The sequence below is a fragment of the Hirundo rustica genome, chromosome 17 (genome assembly GCF_015227805.2).
Source record: "Hirundo rustica isolate bHirRus1 chromosome 17, bHirRus1.pri.v3, whole genome shotgun sequence".
Classification (NCBI taxonomy): domain Eukaryota; kingdom Metazoa; phylum Chordata; class Aves; order Passeriformes; family Hirundinidae; genus Hirundo; species Hirundo rustica.
In genome coordinates, this window is record NC_053466.1 from 7412829 (window position 1) to 7421742 (window position 8914).

The window sequence follows — 8914 nt, forward strand, 5'->3', positions numbered from 1 at the left end:
CTTCAAGGAACCAAGGGGTTGGCATAGGTTGGCGTTGCCAGTCACTGTCCTACCACAAGGTGATGGAGATCACCAAGGCCGTGCTAATGACTGGTATTAATCACTTCTGACTTTATTTTGCAGGGCTAAAGTCCAACCACATTTTTTTTAATTGAGGGGGAGAAACAAACATTGAATCGACCCAGAGGATCTCATCAGTCACCACTGCCATTCAGACTGGGAGGGCTGCAGGTCCCAGGAGGGCGTGGGGAGCGAACCCACCCGAGTGCCATCGCCGAGCGGAGCACGATGCCTTACAGCGAGACACTCTGCTGCTGAACTCCCTGACATTCCCACCAGAAACAGCCACCGCCTCCCCCTCCCTCCCTCCCTCCCACTCCTGCAAGAAGAAAAGCGAGAAAAGAGAATCCAAGCTTCCATGTAGCTGGCTGCGTTCTTAGGTGACTCTTACATGTGGATGGTGCCAAGCTGGAGAAGTGCAGGTCATGAGGCAGCTTCACAGCAAGAGAGGAACTGCGGGAGATTTGAAATGAGACCGTAGGTGTAGCCGTGAGGAGAATAGCACTTTCCTGGTTTGGGGCTCATTTTGGTTTTTGTTTGGGGGGATTTCTTTTGAACTGTGACTCTTTAACGTTTTTGAAGGCTTTCTGAAAAATACTTAGGTTTTCTTTATTATTCCCACAGAAAGTGCAGGAATGTTGAGTGGGTTTATTGGATTTCAGTGAAGGGAGAAAATGCGTAACAAAAACTATTAAATGCTAGTTAAATGAACTGGAGAGTGGATGACAAAATTGATGCAAGCTGTATAATCTGCTTTTAGAGTAAGCTATATCAATCACAGTGCTATATTATCATTATAATCTGGTGTACAATACTTCTGCCTTTTGAAATCTGTAATGTCTCTGTTTTTATTTCCACATCCTGAAAAGCGGTTTATGGAAGGTTTCAGTGTCCCTGGTTGAAAAATCTGTGCTGGGAAACGGAGTTGGCTGGATTTTTATTTTCATGTTCTCAAAGATTGCAATAAGGAGCTTTTACATGTTAAATGTTATCATTGTTGCACTGATGATGATAAACTGCTTTTGCCATAGGTGTTAAGACGTTGAAGAAAATAGGAGCTTTTTGGTAGGATGTCTTATTTTGAACACGCTATAAATTTGAGATGGGTCTGTCACTTACATTTGATGGTAAATTTTTCAGTGTTGGATCCATGTTTGCTTTGGGCTATAGATCCTGATTCAAAATGCCACAAAGGGAACTGGTTTCGCATTTTAAAATCATTGTCATGGTTTCTGTGTTCCTTTGCTTTTGTTTTGAGATTGCATATTTCATTTGGCATGAAAATCACCTGTGTGCAGCAGGTCTCCTCCAGGATGCCAAGGCCTGCCTTCTGTAGGGGAATGTTTACCTCATGAGAACATAACTCTGCAAATGTGGTATCGGGAAATGCCGGGAACTAAATGATTTCAGATCACTGATTCTCTCCAGGCATTGGTCAAGGGAGGGCAGCAGAGAATAGGAAGCAGATGTCTCAGTAGCAGCATTGAGAGGACTTTTGCTGATTTTACTTGGTTGCCACTGTTCTTTGATTGCCACATTTAGTTTTAAACAAGCTCCTAAAAACGGTGTGACTGGAAAGCACATTTTTGAGTCTAGTAAACATCATTTGCGGTTTTCAGTGCCTGCCGTTCCTTTTGTAACTGAAAAGGGGAAGTATCCAACAATCTCACCTCCCCCAAAATATTACTGTAATAGTAACCATTACATTTTTTGTAAAAAAAAAATTTAAAAAACTTTAAAAAAAGCAAGTACCAAGAGCTTTGTATCTTCTTGAGTATATTAAAAATTTGACATGAATACATATATATAAATAAATAAAAAATCTATATATCTATATATATATATTGTTGTGCAGAGAATAGGTTAACAAAACCATGTAAAGTAGTTTGCAGGAGAGGGAAGCATTTGTTGATTCAGGGAAAAAGACTGATGCCAGAAGCTGTCAGTGATTTGGATGATAACGTGTGCTGCTTCACACCCTCCCTTTTTGACCCTCATCTTCCACATACGTTGCAAGGTCACTTCTGGATCCTGGGGAAGGTGAAGTTGCTTGGAGCAAATCAACATAGCAAAGATTTGTTTTTTCACCTGCATGAGAATCCAATTGGGCCAAAGATGCTCAGCGGATCAAGGGAAGCAAAGAGAGGCACCTGTGACTATCGGTGTCGGGGCAGTGTCTCTCTGTGTAGACAAAGTGTGGCAATGAAACCAGATACATCGTTGACTGTATATTATATCAATGGTGCTCTTTTCATACTTGTTCTGCCAATACGCGGAGACCCTTTTAACCAAGCTACACAGAAGAGTTTTATATCACTTTTGGTTATGTACTTGGTGTATTCTTTTTGTATATGAAAGGATTTTTTTAAAAACGTTCAGTAATTAGCAATGGAACCTGCTTTGTAGCTGACTAGAACAGTGTAAGAGAAGGGCCGTGCTGTCAGTCTGTCCCTGATCTACTTCAAACCATATATTTACCAAAGGAGTCTGAGAAAAAGTTCACTTAAAATAAAGACCTGACTGTTGAAAGGAGTCTCTGCTAAGACTTTGTGGTTTAGTTATTGTGCAGATATTTCAAAGCCAGCAAGAAATTAACAGAGAAAACTGCAGGGAGGGGCAAGTGAATTGACTGGGGCCAATTATGGTCATGACTTCCAATCCTAGATATCCCATGGCTCTTAGTGGGACACCAGAGAGACACTCAGAATCTGGGTTGGAGTCTACTTTGATCTCTGTCATTAATGGGCTAAAAACACTAAGGGTATTTGAGAAGCAGATTCAGACCCCATCTCACTTCTCCCAAAAGTCTTTGGTATTTACACTGCACCCTGAACTGTCCCTATCAGTTTAGATGGCAGTGGCTGCCCAGGTCATCATAGCAAACTGTTCTTTGTTTTTCCTGGGGGTGTTACAGCAGCCAGCAGAGTTGTGAGCTGACAAACGTGGTTTATTGCTGCAGAAAATCAGAGGATGGTGTGTCAAGAAGTTGGATATCAAGTTGATGGGCTAAGGCTTCCCCTGGGAATCACACACCAAACCCCCACCCTTCCCATGCCTTACACTGACAACTAATTCCCAAGTATGTAGCAATAACCCATCCTCAACATTACTGTGGGGCTTTTTTGTTCTCAACAAACTGTTGTTTGGATGGCGAGGAAAGAAAACAGGTTGGGGGATGACTTGTATGTGAGACTATTGCCTTGTGTTATCAGCCCACCTGCCAAAGTCCAAAGCAGGGTACCTTGAACCAAGTCTGGTGATTGAATGTCCTTTTTGTCTACGGCCAGAAGCTCGCTGGTGGGATGTGTGCCCACCCCTGTCCTCACCTCTCCCCTTTGTTGGCACAAATGTGACTGGCTGTTTGAGCTGTTCTGGGATGTGGGTGGATGAACCTGTAATTGTTGTATTTTGGCAGCAGGGACTGTATGTAAAGAAGGGAAGGCGGCAGTGTGTGTGACTAATGCTGCAGTAGGGTCTAGAGTCTCCTGCTAAAAGGCAGGCAGTGCTTTTCAGGGCTCAGGTATGCGACCTCCTCTTTTCCTGTTGACTTACTGCGAAAACAGGAGGGAATCTGCCTGCAAGGGACTGGAGTAGAAGAGATTTCTACCTGCAGAAATTGTAGTGGGAGGGATGGTTGTGGAAGGAAGTGATGGTGTTGCATGACTCCTGCTAAAGAGGAGGAGGGAATTTGGTGGCCCAGTCAGGGCTGAGATAACAGGGAAAAGGGAGACTTCTGACAGCATGTGATTCCTGTAGAACTTTCTTGCCAGGAAGGTGGCTCGCATATCTCTCAAGCATTTTCACTGAGCTGTGCAAGTTGAAAAACCATTGTGTGCCAACTCCCCTGGAGAAGCATCAAGTGAGTGTGCGAGCAGTTGTGCTTCCCAGGTCAGTCAGTGTGTCTGCAGAATCCAAGGAGAGCAAAAAGGCAAGGCCGTAGGACATTTTGGTTCTGTCATGGATTTAAGTAGCAATATAGCCATAAATGCAACTCTAGGTGTGTTGTCAGCATGAAATGCTCCCTAGGGAACAGCTTGGGCAGCCATAGGTCCTGATCTTCAGTGTCTTCTGTTCTAGCATAACTGCTGCCTATCCCAGATCTGCTCCCACGTGCTCAGACCTGGTTCTGAATGTGCTTCTACCAGGGAAGCAAGTTGGATTTCTGTTGCCAAGATGCCCCAAAAGGGACTGACCTGGGGACTAGGAACTGACTGGCCATCAGGGACACATGAAGAAAGCCAGGGGTGGCGTGTCTGTTAGAGCAGTTTCCTAAGCTGGTGCCAGCTCTGAGGAGCAGTTTCAGTAATGCTTTCTAGCAGGAAAGCCTTGTGCTAGAGAAAGCAAAGCAGCTTTCACTCCTAGAGCAGTTCCATGAGACTGAAGGTGATGAGTTACCTTCTGATAACCTGCCTTAAGGTTGAGCATCGGCTCAGCTACCTGTGAGAGAGGTGCACATGTCAAACCCTCAATTAAGCAAAGCTTCAGAAGCCAAATGGGCACATAAGAGTGGTTATGGACTCCTCTGCTGAGCAGCCTCTGGCTCAGTGAAACCCACAGTGTGCCAATACCTTCAGCCAGCAGGTTTGTGCTGTTGGGGTGGAGTTTTTGAAGGTGTTTATATAGGTGTAGTTTCTTGCAAAATTTGTTATGATGCCCCTAAAATCTGGTGTTTCCTTATCTTTGACAGAGAAGGTCTCTGATTTACTGATACAGTAACTAATCTAGTGTGCTTAAGGGGAAGATTTTATGAGCCTTTGTTTTCAGTCTTAAGTTCAACATCAGGGTAGAATGATCTGAAGTCCAGGGTGAGGAGGAAGATAGCGCAGATACTACAAGGCTTGCCAATCTGGTTCTTACTGTTCAGAAAAAACAAAATAACTAGACTAAGAAGCTTACTGGTAATTAGTAGCTAATGTGTTTGTAACTATCACGTGCCTTAAAATTTTCATGGTAGGAGAATTTAAAAAAAAATCAACAATGTGTTTTCTGTAATACTGCTCAACATTCTGTAGTTTAGACTGGTGGGATTTTGCAATGTATTTACACTGTACTATAAACTGAAACACTTAGAATGGTTTGATTTTACAAGTATGGAGAGGGAAAAAAAAAGGTGGATTATGCTTTTCATAGAACAAATGTTACCGTGATGGAATGTATTATTATTATTATGATAGGATCTTTCCATAATGCAGACAAGTAGAATGCTTGTTAGAAACCAGGTATGTAGGATAACAATTTGGTGTGTTTTCAATAAACCATGCCTGGAAAGAACACATGTGCCATTGGTTATCTTTTTGTTACATCAGGTATCTCAAATATTCTTTGGCTTTTGCAGCAGCCGTTTTCTGTGGCAAGGGATTATTCAACCTTAGCTCAGGGCAACGCTCTGTGTTAGCAAAAGGTCAGTGGTAATGAGGAGCAATTGAAATGCCCTGTAAACGAGTAAAGCTGAACATTTTTGACTCATTGCCATATGCTGGAGTTGTAGCATGACCCTGGACTGTAGATCATGATGTGTTTTTTTGTTGGTTTTTTTTTTTTTTCCTTTTTTAATATACAAGCATATTTCTGTGGGAAAGACATCTACACCACTGTCCAAGGGGCAGTATGTCTGTGAGCACAGAACTTGCTGATAGCTTTTCCATTTGGGAAGTTATTAACCTTTCTCAAATAAGTCATAAAATCCATGTAACTTTAGAGATTGCATGTTTCTGAAACGTGTGTGAGAAAAACAAATGGTAGCGATGTGTGAGGTTTGGTTGATATGAGAAATTACTACTTCGAGGATGTGCCAAATAATTTACATTTGGTACTGTGGAATAGAAGAAAATCCTGATAATGAAGAGTCACTCATGTATTTAAGGTGATATCTAGCTCCCAACAGATTCTCATTCCCTTGAGGATGGCCTCATCTGAGATCAGTGACTGATGCCTAAACACACCATATTCACCACCATGCCTTTGTGAAGCCTGACAAAACCTGATAAATCTTGACAGGATGTTCTGCAAGGTCTTAGGGAATGGAGGTCAGGTTTTCCGTGAGTGAAAAGTTGATGAATCATTGCCAGTAACAGAGTTTGCCATACATGAATTCTTGATTGTACCATTCATAGCACTGTAAGGTTTCATTTCCATGCAAAATGTTTGCAAACAGTACTTGGAAGGTCATTTCCATCTTACCCTCCCTCTTTATTTCAGATGTCTTAAATGCATTGCCAGGTGTTTTGTAAAATCATCTCTGGCTCTGTTCTTGCAGCTGGAGGATAGTTTAACAAGTGCTGTGATAAGATGTGGGCTCCTGGGCCATCTTGCACCTTGGTGTCATCATTCTTCCACTGCAGGGAGCAAGCTGATTTTCCCTTTGTGGGTGCACTAATATGGCAATAAATAGCAGATGCTGTAGGTAAGGTACTGAGCTAAAACAAATATGTTGTTTTTACAACTGACATTTTATAGCTGTCAAAATGATTTCATTTCCAGCTTATCACAGGTTGGGCAAATGGAAGCGGTGAGTCCTGCAGGTGAAAGGTTAATCTGGTAACAACATGCAAGAAATACCACAGCCTTCGTCTGTTTCAGGTTTCAGCAGTGTCTTGGGGTAATACTCTGTCCTCAAGGGTCTCTTCCCCAGTGTCTTACTTTGACGGCCTCTGAAGCACAGCAGGGGCAGGATCTTGTCATGGTACAAGCTGATGGGGGATCTTTTGAAACAGGAAAGTGCTTTCTAATGCCATTAACTGAACTGTAGAGACAGAGGCAAAGACTGAAACTCTGGTACTCTGTTCAGTGTGTGTGTGCATAGCAATCATAGCTGTTATTTGTAAGGTAGCTTATAACTGATTCCTGATTGATTACTCACCCAAGTAAGGACACATCACTGCCCTGCTGGTGTCACCTTGGGTGGGAGAGTTGGCACCTCAGTGGTCTCTCTCTTCTTGTTTGCTCTTGCAGGGGTTTCTTTGTCTCCTTCACTGCATTTAGTGTTTGACTCATTGCTCAGAATTCTCCAGTGAGCTGCTTTTCACTTCCTCATGCCAGTGGGGGAGGCAGTGGCTCCTGTACAAACATGTGATGAGTGCTCTGTACTCAGACAAGTAAATTCTGATGGAAGGATTGCTTCCATGGGTGGTGGTATGCAAAACGCAGTAGAGCTAGAGGTTTGACTTCCTCTTAAACCCTCCTTCTTTCTTGTACACCAGTTAGTTCAATATTTTGAAAGACAGTATCATGTCCCTTTGAGGTAACAAAGAGGCTCTGGCAGAAACCAGACCTCACTCTCACGTACTGCCTGAATCACAAAGACAACCTAGACAGTGACTGTCATCTGGAGAATAGATGTCAATTACCAGTATTTGGTGAGATCATCCATTTCTGACATGAGCTGTGAGAATTTGTAGAGAGCTTTGTGTTGTTTTAGGGGAGTTCTTCCCCTTGGGAACTTTCTATCGGTGGTACGCTCTCATGGGCACTCCTTAAACACATGCACCATTCTGTACACAGTTTGTACAAGAATAGGTTGTGTCTTCTAGCTGTAATAGGCTGATGTTACAGTAACACTCAGTAGGTTTTTAGAATATGTTTTAATTAGAAGGTCTGCTGTCTGCCTTTTGTTTCTCCCAGAATTCAAAGCATGACTTTATTTTGAAAAGTGCCTCTTCTCCCTGGGAGATTTCACGTTTATGTGTCAGTGACTCCAGATCATATTTGCTCAACTGACCAAAAGCCTTTTTTCCTAATTGTCAGTCATGCAAACTGAGTCAGGCTTTTTCTTTTCATCCCTTGCCACCAATAATTACCAGCCTTTCAAAAATACTGAAGTGGAAAATTTTTTCTTACATATGGAATTCTACAAATATTCTGATAGTACATACATTGTGTTTATTTTTACAATTTGCCATGTAGGTGATGCTTTCTAATGAATTAAAATACCTTTTTATACTAAAAGGTGGTTGTTACATTTGCCACATGTATTACAAATACATAGTTCACTACTGCACCGTTTGAACTATCCACTCTACAGGTTCCTACCTTCCCTAATCTTCTTGATGGTCTCTTGAACAGTAATTTTGGCCATTAACAAGCAGTAGGGTTGCATTTTTCTGATCCTCTCCTGTATAGTGCAGAAGAGTATACCTGTTTACTCTTCCTCATCCTTCTGAGACTGGTTTGCTCCTCAGCCTGTGTGATGTTCCCTGCTGTGACAGGAGTGTCTGTTAGGTGCAAAGGTGTTTAGGGCTAAACACAAGCAAGAATTCTTTGGAGTCATGATTTTAGATATACCGACAAATTTTCTGGTCCATTGTGTGTATCCAGATTTTTCCAGTTTTCTCTAGAAACTTCTATATTCCAGTAAATGTGCTTGAAGATTATTTTGCATTGTGCAGGTTTTGCAAAAATTGATTCCAGCCACCTGAAGGACTTTGGTCCAATACTTGGGAGTTGAGTTGAATACCAAGAGGATGTGCTCCTGAGCAGTGTTACAGAACAAATCACTGACTGACAGTACAAGATGGAGGTGTTAGAACTCAATGTTGTCTCTACACAGAGCAACACAACAGAGTCAACTGAGGCTGCTTCTGCATAATCTAACCCAGTACAGAAAATATTGTGTCTTTCTTGATATGAGAGAGTTCACTCGTCAGGACAACTCTGATAGTGTTGCCTTCTCCTGTCCCTGTGAAAGGCACACTTACAAGCTGGATAGGTCACCATGGTTTGCTTGGTCCATTTCTAAACTGACTCTGTCACCTTAGCCTGTTCTGGTTTTCTTTGGTGATCCTCTGCTCCTTACTCATGTCATGGAGGTGGATTTTCTGCAGCACACAGGTCAGGGGAGGGACCACTGCAGTAAGGT

General features: G+C 42.4%; 1 protein-coding gene across 10 annotated transcripts in view; it reads left to right on the plus strand.

The window, feature by feature from the left end:
• The window catches only part of ARVCF (ARVCF delta catenin family member), a 246832-nt gene extending 241501 nt beyond the window's left edge, over positions 1-5331 (plus strand). For all 10 annotated transcript variants that reach the window (XM_058422876.1, XM_040081323.2, XM_040081324.2 and 7 more), the window contains one exon: positions 124-5331. The gene's annotated coding sequence lies outside the window, so the exon portion shown is untranslated. The remainder of the gene's footprint in view (positions 1-123) is intronic.
• Positions 5332-8914: the final 3583 nt, after the last annotated feature.